The sequence below is a fragment of the Cyanistes caeruleus genome, chromosome 10 (genome assembly GCF_971803275.1).
Source record: "Cyanistes caeruleus chromosome 10, bCyaCae1.hap1.1, whole genome shotgun sequence".
NCBI classification, from domain to species: domain Eukaryota; kingdom Metazoa; phylum Chordata; class Aves; order Passeriformes; family Paridae; genus Cyanistes; species Cyanistes caeruleus.
The window spans coordinates 11241388-11257700 of record NC_141710.1 but is presented as its reverse complement, the minus strand read 5'-3'; the positions used below and the strand labels follow the sequence as shown (position 1 = coordinate 11257700).

At 39.2% G+C, this 16313-nt stretch overlaps 1 long non-coding RNA gene across 2 annotated transcripts in view; it reads right to left on the bottom strand.

The window, feature by feature from the left end:
* Nucleotides 1-16313, bottom strand: part of LOC111933496 (uncharacterized) — a 458147-nt gene that overhangs the window by 342832 nt on the left and 99002 nt on the right. The window contains exons 9-10 of one of the 2 annotated variants that reach the window (XR_015274593.1): nt 5109-5218; nt 4623-4697 (exon numbers count right to left, since the gene is read on the bottom strand). The exons of the other annotated variant lie outside the window; for it this stretch is intronic. This is a non-coding gene — a long non-coding RNA (uncharacterized LOC111933496). The remainder of the gene's footprint in view (nt 1-4622; nt 4698-5108; nt 5219-16313) is intronic. 2 annotated transcript variants of the gene reach the window in all.

Below are 16313 nucleotides of genomic sequence, written 5' to 3'. Positions count from 1 at the left end.
CCTGTGCTTGCCTTGCTGGAGGAAGCGAGGAAGGGAATCAATAATTCCCAGGGATCCAGCAATATCTTTGAACCATGAGTTTTAAGGTGGAACACACTTATCCATGGCATTGAAGCTACCTCACAGGGAAGGCTTTGTGAGATGAACAAGGTTTCATGGAAAGCTAATATGAAGCTATTTCTTCATTTTGCAAATCAGACTTGGTCACCAGCTCTGGTGTCCTGTTGTCAAGGCAGTGGTGCAGCTCAGAGTGCATGGATCATTTGCTCTCTTTCTCATGAACAAAACCCAGAAGTACCACTTTGATCCCTGTCTCCACAAACCTCAACAGACCCATCTATCATGTATCAGACACCTTTACTCCTTGGTAAACATCTTACAAAAATTACAGATCCAAATATAATGGTAAAAACTCCCTTTATGCTAACACAGACTCAAAAACTTTTTCCACAGATTCAGCAAAAAAACAAGTTTTACATTAGGAGTTTATTCAGGCTTCATGTTTTTGAGGCATGCTGTGAATCTGCAAAAAGCGTTTGACTTGCATATGGAAAGAAAAAGTGCTACAACAATGCATTTTCTATTGCAAATTTCTCATACTCAATGAACCAGCAAAACTCCTTTTCTGGCAGTCTGCAGACTAAGATGAGATATATTTGGAAACAGGTGCCAACATAGCTTCCACTATAAACTTTAATCAATTTAATTGACTAAGTCCTTATTGGCTAGGCAGGCTATTTGAATGTGGTAGAAGGGCAACGAAGTGCTTTAATTGCTTTAACCACAGAGGGGGTACAGAGACTGAAATGGTGGTTCTAGAAAGCAACATGTCACCAGTCAGGGTCATATGGAAAGGAAAAAATGTCTGTGTATGTTTTTGTCTCATGCTGTGCAACCACCTCTGGCTGGAGCTGCTGGCTTCAAAACCCCTCAAAGGCAAGACAGCACCTACACCTGTTAGAGCAAGGTGAGAGCTTTAATGAAAAAATGGTCTGGCAACATGCAGCTGAAAGGGAAGAATCTAGAGCTGCATCAGGAGGTAGAGGCTTTAATAAAAAATACTGGTCATGAGTTTGCTTTCCAAAGCTCGGGAAAAATGAATGTCTGGGTGAGACAGCCAGTTTAGCTGTATTATCTTGGCATCAGTCTGCTCTCATTTTTGCCAGCAATAAGTGAATAGTCCATTTCGCATGTACTGCCAGCAATCAAAAAATTCAACTGAGTAGATACATCCTCTATTAGGTATGGTGCTGCCACTGCATTAGCTCTCAGCAATCTGTTAACTCTGTTAATACGAGCTGGGACCATTTCAGAATAATGCTCTTTTGGCTTCTCACTAAACTTCAAAAAAAAAGAAAATTATTTAAAATCTGACATTAATCATTCTGCAGAATCAGAGCTGATAGCTGACCTGAACAAGATAGATTTTAAATTTTTGAACCAGCTTTCTCAGATCACATCTTTAATTTTACACACAGTTTAAAAAAACAAAATCCTACTGAAAGTTCCACCTTAGGTTATGCTGGCCAAAAAGTGGAGGAAAACTGACGGCATTTCCACTCAGATTTCACTGGCCTTTATCAAACATACTCTTTATAAATCATTGACTAATTTAAAACCAGAAACTATACCACTACTCCCCAGAAAGTGAGCATGATTTTTTCTGTGTAACGTTCCTGACCCCCCTGGCAATACAGAACAACACACTGGCATAAGAAATAACGTGAAAGCAGAAGAGGAGGACGGATCTGAATTCCTTCTCCTACCCTGTGCACCTCTTTTATGTTCTGAGAAATATGGATATGCTGATCCCTCTGTGCCTATGCAGATTCTTATTGTTGTTTCCATTAATATTAAAAGCACAGACACAATTCTGCTGATGCATATTCCCAGATTCATAAATAGAACTGAGAGTGTTTTGATCAAATTACTGTTCTTGAAGCTTCCCTCTCAAGGCCAGAAACTTAGTTGTCCAGATTTACAATTCTCTTTTCAATATAAAAGGGTCTCATGGCAAGCTAGGTGATATTCTTTTACAGAAATTCAAAGTGTAGTTTATAAACTAAAATTACATCTATAGAGTTATTAAATTGGACTTTTTGTTCCATAGAAAAATTGTGCTGCTGAACAAATCTCCCGAGGACCACACACTTCCCAAAGTACCAGCATTCTCCAAATCCCTCAACTGCTGAACTGAACAGACTTTGGCTTAGTTTTCATTTAATTTCTTCAGAATTCCTGTCATTCAGACACTTGAAGTAACACAAAAGAGAGCCTCTGGAGCTCAGGTAACTCTTCAGTCAATTCCCATTGTGATGGAATGGACTGCTCCCCTATTCATTCTTCATATTATTTCAATTTGGGGGCTTTTATTACTGCTGTTGTCAATTATTTTTCAGTAAAGGTACAAAACCCTGTGATTAGTAGGTACAGGTGTAGGGTTTTTTTATTCTGTTTTAAGGAAAACTTTCAGATATTTAAGTTTGAAGCTGTTTCCCCAATATAACTTTAACAGTTTTATTTGCTTCCAAATTCAGTTCTGCATCAAATGAGAGTCAATTTATTTTTTTCTTTGTTATTATTAACTCAAGTGAGCTGAGATTGCACTGATGGAAATGTAAACAGAAGTTGGCATAAAATTTCAATACAGAAGCTCATTTAAGAATCAACCCTGAAATTTTGCAGCTAATATATTCATATCTTGGATCAACTCAGTCAATTCTACTCTTACTTATTTAAGGACAAAAAGCATATTAAACCAGCAATTTCAATATTAGTCACTTCCATTTTTACATTAAAATTATTATTGTTTTTATTTCTTCTTGTAATATGATGGTGATAAAAACTGAGAAGCATTTTTGAAAACCTTATAGTGAGTAATTTTTTTGCTCAGTGCAAATTGAAATGGCTGCAGTGCTTCATAACAGCACAAAGAAAAATATGGATGACTCCCCTCTACTTTTCCTTACTGACTTATTGTATTCTCTGGCTTCATTGTGATGTTTTATTTTAGCACTCAGATCCAACATATGAAAAGAAAGATTTGGGTGGATGGTTGGCTGCTCTTAATCAATGGACCAAGAGCAGCCCTGAGGAGAAGCTCTTGGGGGTGCTGGGGGAGGAGAAGCTCAACACGAGGCAGCCATGAGCACTCCCAGCCCAGAGGGACAAACGTGTCCTGGGCTGCACCCAGAGCCCCGTGGGCAGCGGGGCAGGGAGGGGATTCTGCCCCTCTGCTCTGCTCAGAGCCCACCTGCAGGGCTGGGCCCAGCTCTGCAATTCCCAGGGGAAGAAGGACATGGAGCTGCTGGAGAAGGTCCAGAGGAGGCCACGAAGGTGGTTCAAGGGCTGGAGCACTCCTCCTACAAAGGCTGCAAGAGCAGTGGCTGCTCAGCCTGGAGTAGAGAAGGCTCTTTTGAGACCTTACAGGACTTTCCAGAACCTGAGGGGGTCAATATTAATGAGATCAATAGAGTGAGTCAAGACATGTCCAATCCCATCTGCAACTTACTTGACAGAACCTAAGCTAGTTTGCTAATTCACTTGTGGGACACCTGGCTTAACCAAGCCCAGGCATGAAAAACACCCACCAGCAGTCTATCCCTAAAGAGTACCCCTATGTTCATAGAGCTCTTCCAAAGAGTCAAATTCCATCCCTATTGCATCAGGCAGCTCAAATACAATTAAAATCTTACCTCTAACTCTCCCATTCTCAGCTGAAAAGCTCCATAAGATTAAAACATTGCTTTTGGAAATATTTCCATGACTGCATGGCACACCAGAGTCTACTGTGGACTCTGTATTGAATGTTATCCCACATTTTCTAGCAGGAGTTGTGAATGTCAAGTGGTGCAGGTGGAGCTAATAAAAGGTTGCAATACTGTCAGAAGTGCCATTATTTTTGTTGATTCGTCTGTTGTAGAGCTACTCTAAGCCAGGTTTGTGAAAGAATGAGGGGAAATCAATCAGCTTCCTGCTGCTCTGGAGCCAACAGTTTTGATGCCCTATTTTCTCTGCTAGTGTAAGATCCTCTGAGATACACAAGAGCTCTGTTTGGAGTCATGAATCAGTGTAGAAATGCAAAAGTTTTTGTCACCGTTTATTTGTTTAAATACAATGCTGTCAAGTCAAAATTTAAGCTTCAACTCAACTCATTTCCCAAAGAATTCATGTGAGACACCACAACATATCCTGTGTTAGGTGTAGTGTAATTCCCTGCCAGCCACAGGCTCTAGCATCACAACTCCCATTGCTTCATGTCTAAATTACACTCCCTGCAAAGTAGTCATGAGAGGGTGATAAGGAAGAAAACATGAGCTGTCATCTCAATTCACAGTAAATTGCAAGTTTCTTCCATTTCTTGAGAAAAACCAATAGAATAAAATTGCCTCAGATGTCAAAGCTCCAGGGCTGAGTAACCCTGGCTGGGGCAGGTGGGGCTGCCAAGCTCCTGCCTGCTCCCACCTCCAGAGCAGCAGGCACCAAGCCCAGATCTCCACTGCCCTGGGGAAGCCCTCTAGTCATCAGGGGTCTATCCTAGGGCATCCCTTTACATTTTCATATCTTGCCCTGATAAATTGTAGTTTATCAATTTTTTAGTATTTGCCAGACTCTATTCTCACCTGACAGAATTATTTGTAAGCCTTCAAGATGACGTGGATATACATGCCTGAGGAATCAGGGGCTGCCAGCTGCACCTACCACATGGCAAAAGAAGTTTTAAAAGTAGTCATTTCTTATTGTTTGCATCACCTTAAAAAGAAAACCACATTACTTCAAGATTAATACTACTGCCAAATCTAAGAACAGAGCCCAGTTTAGGACTTAATTATGAGTCTCTGAGAAGTGAGTTCATTATAAAAGTACAGGATGGATGGTTTCATCACTCCTCTTTGCAGTCCAGCAAACAGCTGAAGGTATCAGCTATTCTGGCTTTTTCGTGCTGGTTCAAAATGTTCTTCCCAACCTACCCAGGAAGGCATCAAAAACCCTCAGTCATTAACTGAACAATTACTCTTTACAGTGTTATCATTTTTATTGCCTAAATGTTCAACATAACCACCCAATATGTTTTGAAAGAGTCACTAAAATTAAGAACACTTGCTCACCTGGTCTTAGATACTATTTTGGATTTTGCTACAAATACAGTATTCTCATTCCTTTAATATCTTGTTCAGAATAATACCCATAAAATTAAAGACCTCAGATGAATCAGCATCTGTCAGATATTATCAGGGAAAATTAAAAGAAAAAAAAAAAGAACAAAGTCAGGGCAAGGCTAAATAATTAAATAAAACATTAAACCAGACAGTAAAATTCTAAGGATAGGCCATCTGGAATATCAATTTCTGTCCTTGTATCCAAGTACCTGATACTCAAGTAATTTCATGAATTATTGTAATCAAAACCTTTCAGAAAAGTAAAAAATTAACACCCAAATAACAGCACTGAAGTACTGCTTCCAGTGACAATGATCAAAACTGAAATTGGACAAGCGAGAGGGAGAAGGAGAGGGGAAAAAAAGGAAAAAAAAACAGCCAGTCTATGATTTTAGGTAACACAACTGTGAAAATGCTAAACACAGAAATATTTTTCTGCCATACTATGGAATTCCATCAGCACTCATTTATTTCCATTCAAAATGCTTGAACATTGGTGCATGTTTAAACACAAATATGTATCATCTAAGCAGTGAAAATATCATCCAGGCTTGAACAAATTATTTGTTTCAATATGATATCAATTCCATTTTCCTATTTGGTGTGAAGGTTTCTTGGTACTGCCAGCTATTTACCCATATAAAATTTTGGAAAGTGACTTGATAACTATAAAAACATTTATGCTGAAGAGCTACATACTGTAATGTAGTAGAAACACATTTTCCTTAATGCAAGTTTTAACTGCACATTAAAAACTTTGGAACCACCCATCATATTTTGCTGTTGTTGTTTGTACTTACTTTATAAACAGAACATTAAATTCAAGACAGAAAGACCTTGGCTTTTTTTATTTTCATAGGCAGTAAGAAAAAGGCTTTCCAACTAAGAGTGGAAACTGCACAATGGTGCAAGGTTAAAGATGAACACAGTTTAAAACTGTGCCCAAAGTTCCAAGGTTTACCTGATTGAAAGAGTTTTTTCACAGAGACAACTACACCTTCAGGAAAGCAGGCACTTCCCAGAGCCAGGTGGAGGGCTCAGTGCCCAGCTGCCCCCTGCCACTGGCACCACCCGTGCCACTCCCACAGGGCAGCAAACAGAATCCTTCCAAGACGGGGTTAAAAAATTGCACACGAGACTACACATACCTACATGAGCTCTACCAAGCTGCCTTTCCAAAAGCATCAATGAATCAAACTTCAGAGTACAATTTAGAGCTAAAAGGGATGTGATGCCAATGGGAGCGTTAACACGAGGAATGACATCTCTCCCCAGTTCGGTATTTATAACAACGTTTCATTCACGCACGCAAAATAAGCTGGCAGCTTTGAAAAGGGATATTTCAGGGATAGGCAAGGTACTTCCCCCAGGGAAATCACTCTTTCTTTTAAGGCTCAGCTACATGTTCTGCAAACTCTAAGAGCCGTGGCTGCTGTTGGGGAGTCCCACGAAGTAGCCGTGGGCCTCTCTGCAGTGGCACCATATCCGAGCGTGCCACCTTTAGCCATGACAGCAGTCAAAGCAGAAGCCCTAGAGATGTTCTGTCCTCTCCACAAAGGGAATTGCCATGCCAGGCACATCTCACAGGAGCCCCAAAGGGCCCCTTGGTCCCTGTGACTTGTCCCCTCCACTGGAGTGTGTACCAGCCAACAGGCTGCAGATTGCAGCTCCTCTACCCAGGCACCCCTGGAGCTGCACAGTCCTTAACTTAGTCTTCTAAAGGATCACCCAAGGTCTTTTTTATCCTGCTGATTGATTCTAGTGCTTTTCTTGAAGACCTCACAGTATTGCCCAATGGACTCCAGCTATGTATTTTCATCTTTATCATTGTAGCTGACAGAAGTGTTTTGTCTTTTAAATCTAAAATATCTCTAAATCTTGAGAGAAGTGATTTAGAGCCATCTATGCAGGAACAAAACTAATGATAAAAACCACCTGAATAGAAACAGAAATGAATTGCTATAGTAATAGGTGATCTATAACTACAACACATCAATAAGATTAGATAAACAGACTGTTATCTTAATGAATTTGTCTGTACAAGCAATTCCAGAGTCTTCCTTTATCATATCTTTCTTGTAAGCCACACATATCAGTTTACACACATGAAGCAGCTATTGATCTCTTTGAGAAAATGTGCTTATATAGGACTTTCAGAAATAAGAAAAGCAACCAAAAAAAAAAAAAAAAAAAAAAAGAAAGAAAGAGGAAATATAGCAGAGCTGCCAGAATTGCCAAAATGCTGCATTGCATTTCCTGTACACATACACTGGGTATGTTTTAGTAATAGTTGTTGCTAACTGAAGTGTAAACACTGCTACCAGAGAGAAGAAAGCTGGAATGGCTTTGAGGCACAGAAATAAAAATATTTATCCTAAAATTTGCATCATCTCATTTTTGTAAAATTAAACTAGCTCATTAGTAAAAAAAATTAACAACAAACAAATAACTATTGAGAAAGGTACTGACTAGCCCTGTCAACAGCCTTTGTCCCTTCCAGGGTTAGAGGAGTTAGCTGTACTAAATTCTGGGATACCACTATTGCATTTGGATTATGAGGGCTTAATTCCCAGCTTGTGGAGGTGTGAAAACAGGCTCTACACCAAGTCCCCACTGCTACTGAGAAGAGACAGAACAAAATGTAGCTAACATTTTTGCCATATACCTTTCTGCTTCTCATTAAGGAGCAGCAAGGATGAATTAACTTGCTACTCAGCTTCAAAACTTCTGGAACATGCTGGTGTCTTAAATCCTTCATTGTCACCACATCATTACCTTTGTTAACAATTGAACTGAATTATTATTTCACACTGCATATATTAAGCCCCAAACTATAATGGGCTAAAGAGCAGAAAAACTGTACCCACCACCAGTCTGAGCTCTACCCCTCAGATCTCCACATCTGCAGAAAGCCACCTACACCCTTCCAGCAGCTGAGCCTCAAATCCTGATGGGAAGTTGGATCTCACCATTAGGATTGTTATGCATTTAAAAGCCACACTAATCAGGGGTTGAAACATCTCCTGTGAAACTGTAAGTCAATGAACACAACCCTAATAACAACTTCCTTTTCAGGCAGCATAAAAACATACATATATTTGCAAAGAAGAGTATTTTAAAAAATCAAATATTCAATTGTACAGATCTCCTTAGGTGTCTTCTACACTCTTTAAATCAAAATCAAGTAAAAAAACCCAACATTCAAAGGATAGCTTTTCCTCTAAGTCACTGCACAAAATGCAGATTCCACACATCTTATTGCTGGAAGCCTGGAATATTAGCAAGACTCAAAGCCAGCTCTCTGTTCAGCTGTACCCATGAGAGTTTGGGGGGAGGGCTGCTTACATACATCTATTTCATTGCATATCCAGAGACCTTTATATAATTGTTTTATTAATTACTCCTGGCCATCAAGAAAAAGGATCTTTAAATTGAATTTCTTTCAAAAATCATTATTACTTATTAATGTACAATTATCTTACCATTGCCCATTGTTTTCTCAAGTCAAGTTTTCATTAGAACAAAAATTCATGTGTGAAAGGGTTCTTGAAGTGCAGTCAGACCTTTTGCATGCATTTCTGCTAATTACCAGAGATTCTTTTGTTATCAGCTCGGATGTTAATGACAAAAGAAGACAAGTGTAGAGTCTATTTTGCTTGAGCTAATTACTAACCATTCCCCATTCAATTTATGCTCGGAGGAGTACAATAATCATGACACAGTGCATTAGCTGTGTCCCAGGCACTTTCTGCCATGCTGAGTGTTAATTGTCAGCACAGATTCCAGTCAGGAATAACAGTCTCAGGCATGTCTGCTCATGAGCAATGCTCTAGCAATTTCTTCTGTGCAGTAAAACAGGCCCTTTTAATTTTTTATGTAGGGGGAATACCAGAAAATTTCCTCTTCTGCAGAGGCAAATGGCATTGCTCTCAATGGCGTATAGTTTTTATGATTAAACACTGTACCTAGTTAAAAAAAAATTAATGAACCAGAGCTAAGAGCCAAAGAACGTGACAGAAACTGAATTCACCTGGAGGTTTTTTTAAATCTATTTTGGGAAAATATATCAATACAAGTGAGCTGCATACTTTACACCAAAAGCAGGGAGCTTAGAGGGCTAGTCATAGGTAGTAAACCATTTTGTATTATCCAAAACCCACTGAATTTGAAAAGGTTTTAGTGGATTTAGCATTGCTTCTGGGTCTTTGCGATCTTGAAAATTATCGGATTTATGGTAAATCCTCCAAAAATCATTTCACAGAGTGTAATGAATAGTGATAGATATTTCAAAGTCATTAGTCTCCTCTATCCTGTGCTCTGGTGATATCACACTCTAAACTAAAAGCACCTGTTCTATAATGATCTAATGTATCAAGTCTGGAGGGGTAAGAAGGAAAAGAAGGCTCATTTCTCCTCTGTGCTCATGCTTCTTTAACAAATGATCTTGGAAACCCAAAGGGCAGCCACACAAAGTCTGCTAATAAATTTCTTCAGAATGTCACGTGGCAAACAATGTACCATCATGCCATCCTAAGAAATTTCATACATAAAAAGAAAAAAAAGTTTTAGCAATCCTCAGTATAGTGGCTGCTTTTAGGATGATCATCTAGAAGACACAATCAGTGCAGGTACAAAGAGGCAAATTTGTGTGAATTTTTGCCACGTCCACACTTACTCTAACAGCTCTATCTATCAGTTTTCCTGGAAAACCTATCTATTGGTTTTCTTGGAATTCCTGCAAGATTATTCAATGTACTGATCAACCCAGAATAGCTGTTTGTGGCAAGTAACAGGAAAATACCCTGATAAAGCAGTGAGTACTGTTATTAAGTTATTAGATCTTAAAGAACATACCTATTCCTAATGGAAACATAGCCAAAAGTGCCTCTCCCACCCACTGTTAACAAGGAAATCATCTCCTCCTGAGGCAAAATGTTTGAAGTCAGTATTTTGCCACATGCTAGTGTCACAAAGCCATGTCATGCAAGATTAGATAGATTCTACAAATCAGCACAAACTATCCCAAACCAGCAGGAGAACAGCAAGAGCACAAACTTGTGCAGTGTGATCCTCAGCCTGAAGGACTGGAGGTTTGTCCTGCCTGAGCACTGCTCTCACAGCCTGCTGTGCACTGTAGTGGTACCATTCAAATATGGAGAGAGATGCATTCAAATATACAGCTCTGTAGAAAAGCATCTGCTGCCACTTGCAAGCCTCAGCACAACTTTCACAGGCTGACATTTCACTTTCCACATTAGTGCAGAGGCTTTCTTTAATTTAGGAAAAATATATTCAGTCCTACCCTACAAATAGAATCTGTACCAAAAAAAAAAAGTTATTTTGTTTCTTAAAATTGTTATCTTATTTGCACCTATAAAAGTTAAGTTAAAGGCACCACTGTTTTCCTAGGAAAACAATCACTTCCATGGCTGAAGTTTAGAAATTTAGGATTCAAGTTTTCAGCAGTGTCCCGTCAGCTCATTAGTAATGGTGGTCTCAGTCACACAATATGAGCACATGTTCAGAGTTACACAGAAATGGAGGTGTCAGCTTAGAAGGCTGGTATCTTTTTCTTTTATCTCAATCATTTTCTTTTATCTCCTCTCCTCTCTGATACAGCACCAGGAAGTTTCTCTGCACATTTGCTTCTGCTTTTACAGTCATCAAACACCGAGCTGCTTTTAGTTCCCTTGCTATAACAGGCAGGTTCATTGACACACTCATTAATTTGTAACTTAAAAGCAGAGGGAAGAGAAACAGCTAATTGCTGTAGCTGATAGAGTTGGCATTTCCATAGACTGCAGCACACACACACATCCCTGCAGCTTCAGCTTTTCAGTGCAGCACCTCCTCGTTTGATGCAGCTGAACTAGGCAAGGCAGCCCCATAGTATGAGTTTCAGTATAGCACAGCAGGGAGGAACATCATAACAAATGAATCATCAGAGCTCTTCCAAGCGTCAAGACCTCCATTTTCCTAATTTACATTTCAAAAGGGTCTGCGGTTTGAAGTAGTAAAGAAATCATTTGCTTTTGCAAGATAAGTGCTTTTCCAAGTAGGAAACTCAGTGGCAATTCCAAAAAAGTGTTCTGATTATAATTTTTGTCTGTATTAGAACAGACACAAAAGACTTTCAGGATCCCTCCATCAAAAGCTACCCAGTGTTCAGCATTTCTGCAATCTCTGACCATGTACTGCTCCCATGGAACCCTGGGTCAACATGCTCAGCTGCCTTGAACACTTGGCAGAAACAAAGTGTTCTTTAAATAGATGTTTGTAGGCTACAATACAATGCAATACAATTAATTGTGAAATGAAAACACCTCCAAGAGGCATTGTCAGAAGCAGAACAGAATGAGAAGATTATATAAATCTTGCCTCTTGAGATTCCTCCCAGAAGTTTTTTGGGGAGGATGTTTTTGGAGCAATTTGCAGCATTGTCTGCCAGTGAGCTTCTGGGCAGAAGGAGTTGGTGCCTCCAAGCTATTGCCATTTGTACAGTAAGGTTCTTAACTCTCATTCTCCCATATTTCTGCAAGGCAGGATATTCTAAATATTATAATGGCTCATCAGTGGTCCTAAAGGGAGGTGAGGAAAGGAGCAGAGCATGTTCTCACACTGTCTGTCACCCACACAGTCACTCCTTCTCTCTGCCTGGAGCAACAAATTCCCACACTAGGAATGGCAGTGAAGTGACAGTCAGCACTACAACCTCTCTTGCTCTGAATTTGGGCAGAACTACATGGATCTCACCACAAGGCCCAGCAGAATGTATAATTGTTTCTTATTAATCTGCATAACAAAAATTAAGCCTCACAAAACCAACTTTAAGTCATTTGCTCTTGGGGGTGACACTTCATGACAACCTGCCTGGTTACTCCTACATGTTCTTCCTATAACTGAAACTCCAGCTAGAGGAACAAAGATTCCAAGGATTCCTACAGCTCAGCACACAGTAACACTTCCTGGCTTTCATCATGCTCATGAGTCCTTATGACAAAGCCTGTCACGAGAACAGGTAATTGCAAAACAAATTAATTTCCATAATGCTGAGAGGGATCAAAAAGAGGGTGTTACACTTCAAATTGTTGCTACTAATTCTTAAATTTTCTGTTCTTCAAACACAGTAGCTGCCAAAATTCAGGCTTCTCATTAACTGTATCCAGGTAATTACAGAACTTTTTGGACGGAGGAGACAAGAGAACAATCCTCTTAAAAGCAAGGAAGCAGAAAATCAGAGTGGCTCATTGATCTCCCTGTAGCCGTCTTGTTGACTAATTTTGGAAAAATGAGAATTTGCAAAATGGACAGACATTCTGCCCCCCAGATGTAACAGCAAGCAACTCAAAGCTGGCTCCCTCTGTCTGGGAGATTACATTTTGCCTTCAGTCAAATTCATGGTGTGTGGATTCCTCCTCTCATCACTATTTGCTTGGAACAGTAATACTCTAATTACTTCACAAATAAATATTGGCATATAATGAAGGAATTATATATATCATTTAGTCACTCTAATTGAAGTTATTAAATACAAAATTCTCTTGTAATTTGAAGGGTTCAGATCTTTAATGTCCTGAATGCCTTAGACAACTCTATGACAGTACAATGTTAAGTGAGAAATGGCATTAAAATTAAAAATATTGAGAAAGATATAATAATAAATGTAAAATTCTCATGAAAGCAAGTCAAATTAGATAGTAAATCTTACATGACATTGAAATATATCACGTTTAATACATCCAATGAAATCTATCATGATAGCTTGTTCCAATAGATTATTCCTTTCAGGTGTGGATAAAGAAATCATTGAGACAAGAGTAATTTTTAATTCCATTTTAGTCCTTTTAATTCCATTACGGCACTCTTTTGGCCTATGCAGTAGTGAATTCCAGTATAGAACAGCCTGAGCTCAGCATCCAAACACCTGTTGGGAGTTTTGGAAAACCCCTCCATACAAAGCACCCTCTTGGGTGGCCTGGTTTGAAAGCCTGAGACAGACTACAAAATAAAGATTTCCATATACTTAATTTAGAATTTGCTTCAGATACAAGCTAAAAACTTGAAAAACAGAGTTTGTAAGCACTTCTTTAGGATCAACAAAATTATCTGTGTCCCATTCTCATCCTTTCTACCTCTAGAGACAGTCTCTGTCTAAAGCTATGAGCTTTAATACAGAGATGATTTGATGCATGTGATCATTTCTGGCAATTGTTGTTTCCTGGGAAACAATGACAGCTCCTCTCAGCACACAGAAACTGCATCAGCACACACACCTTGTTCCCAAGCTTCACCTGGTGTGCAGGACCAAGTTCTGAATTCACTTAGTAACTAACTGATCCACTTCAGCCTGTCATTTACATTATCAAATACATTTAAAGGTTTATTGAGTGTTTCTTTTCCACTGAATCTTTCTCACATCTTACCTTTTCACATTAGTATTCCAGCTAATCATTATTGCATTATCTCATTGTATTTGCATTTGATTATGATGGCACACAGGTGGCAGAACAGTACAAATCAATCAGGAGAGGCTGTTTTCACAAGGAAATGCTTTGTTTCTTCACAAGAAAACTAAATAAGTATTCTTGGAAAACCTTGAAGTACATTTTAACAGGTCATGTTTGAATTTGAGAACCAAAGGCTGGCTATTCTCAATGTCAAAAATAAATGAAAAGAAAAATTTAAAAAAAAGAAAGAAAAAATATATTTCCATCTCAAAGCTTTTCATATGCAGGGAAACCTGTTCACCAATCTTTACTTAGTAGTGAAGGAGAAAATTAAACTGAAAATCTGAAGTTTGGAGACTTGTTGTGTCTAGGGAGACTCTTATGCTTTTTATTTTCCACCAACAGGAAAAGCACAATGCAGATCTCCCTGTGCACTGTTTTCTGCACACTGAAAGTGCACAGTGCCTGTGCTGAAATTCTTCCATTTAATAGGAATTGACAGGACACCACAAGGGTTGGATACCTCAATGATCGCAAATAAATTTTGTTGTTGTGTGTGTAAACAGGAAAATACATTTTGTGTTTCTGAAAGTTGAAGCCTAGCTTCTGGTTTTATTCTAGCTAACAGTAAAATGTGGAATTTGGTGGGGGTGGTGGTGATGGTTGGCCCATCCTGGAGATGGGATCCTGTGTTTAACTAAGCTGGAAGATAACGTGTAATGGCAAATCCAGTCTTTGCTCTTTTGTTCTACCTCAGGGGAAAACACTGTAGAAGCAGTTTATGCACACACAGTACTCTTAAATCACATCCCATAGCAGATGTGGACTTGCAATGATTGCACAATTTGCTTTGCATCTACAAATGTGGAAGCTTAAAATAAGTCTTGGCAATTAACAATTCAGTGTGTTCCAAGGTTACAGCTGGTGGAACTGCTTTCAAGTGATTTATCTGCCTTTTAGTGATACCCCCAGAGTTTTATGAGCATGAACCCCGCTGCAGCCACACACTGGTGATCCATTCTCTTTATCATGGCAATGTTGTCTTGAGATTCGAGGAAAAAATGGACTTGGAATGATGTGTATATCAGAAGCAGCAAAATGCTTTTGAACTCAGTAAAACACAAGCCTCATTTATCTAGCTCCAGATTTTCTTTGCATCTCTGAAATCCCTGTTCCTTAGAAAACAATGTAGTTATTTCATTTAAAACTGGCTTCTTTTTCCCCTCATGTAGTTTACAAATACTGTATCAATTTCACCCACATGAAACTAAGCTTAAGACAATCTGACCTGACTTAGTTTAAATTCAAAATACAAACCCAAACATACTGATTTTCTTGTATTTAGCAAATGGAAAATTTCATTTTAAAACAGTGAGGAAATTAAAACTTCTTGGTCTTCTCTACTGCAGTATTTTCAAAGTCAATAATGACACAAAAATTCCAACTAACAAATATTTTCTGTAGAAAAGCTCTTCAGAAAATACTAATTAAGTACATTTGAGGAACTTTAATCTCATCAGTCATGAACTTTTGATAGCTCCCCAGTCCCTTCCAGGGAAAGCCCCAGGGATTTATGGAGCAATGTCCTGGACATCCAGGGCTCCCCAGCAAACCAGCAGGCAGGGAGCTGGGATTCCTGGGACAGTGCACTCCAGGCAAGCTCCTGCCTGTGTCAGCAGTCCCAGAGCCAGGGGCCACTGCTCCCCTGTCCCTCCTGAACCAGGTAAGTCTGGGAAGCACTTTTAATTCAGAGTATTTTGGGACAGAGAGTTTTTGGCATTGCCAAGGTAACCCAAGTTGAAACAAAATAAATTATTGAAAAAAATTCTTCACTTTTGAAGAAATTCCAGAGCTGAGAAAAGCTGAAATAAATCTTCAGTTTATGGATCTGGGAACACTGGGCTGAAGTGACCAGGCAGCAGCCAGTCCACACACAGATCAGCATGATGCATCTCCTCCCGCAGAACATTTAGGCAGCAGGGAATAATCTCAGAAACTACTCATGGAAAAGCAGACACTAGACTGTTTCAGCCATCCTAGACTACCTTCCCTCTGATTTACCTACCTCAGCTACACAGGTCACTCTAGTGTGCTCCTCTAAAAGTACACGAGAACATTCTTCTCCCTCACCTTTTCTAGATTAAATCCAAAGGGAGATAAGAAAAGAAATTCATTTTACTTCTAGTACAGCATTGCCTGACTCTACTTCTTACCACGTGATTGTGGAATATATTCATTCACAAAGAAAGATGTACAGATCCCAGTGCGGTCCGTGGGCTCAGTCTGCATTCCCGTCGCTAAGAGAAGTTATTACTGCAATGTCACCACAGTTTGAGGCAGCAGACAAAATAGATTAACAAATGTTAGCACTTTTCTCTGTTTCACATTGCTTATATCAGTAAAGTGTTTCAGACTGGGAAAGGGATTTGGACTGTTTGGTTGGAAATCTAGTTAAAGGGTTTTCTTCACCTTAGATCATGTTGGAACTATAAACCTGAGGTTGCTTGCAACAACTATAATTGAATGGAACCTGGGAGAAGGGGGCAGGGAAACCAATGTTTAATTGTTCCTCAATAAACTGTTTCGTAGCATTACTGCAACAAATCAAAGCTCTTATCGCAGAAGGAGGAAGCTTTTATTTTAAATAATGACAATTTGAGCTTCAAGAACCAAGGTCCTCAGAAACTGCAGCCTCACATCTCAGTCA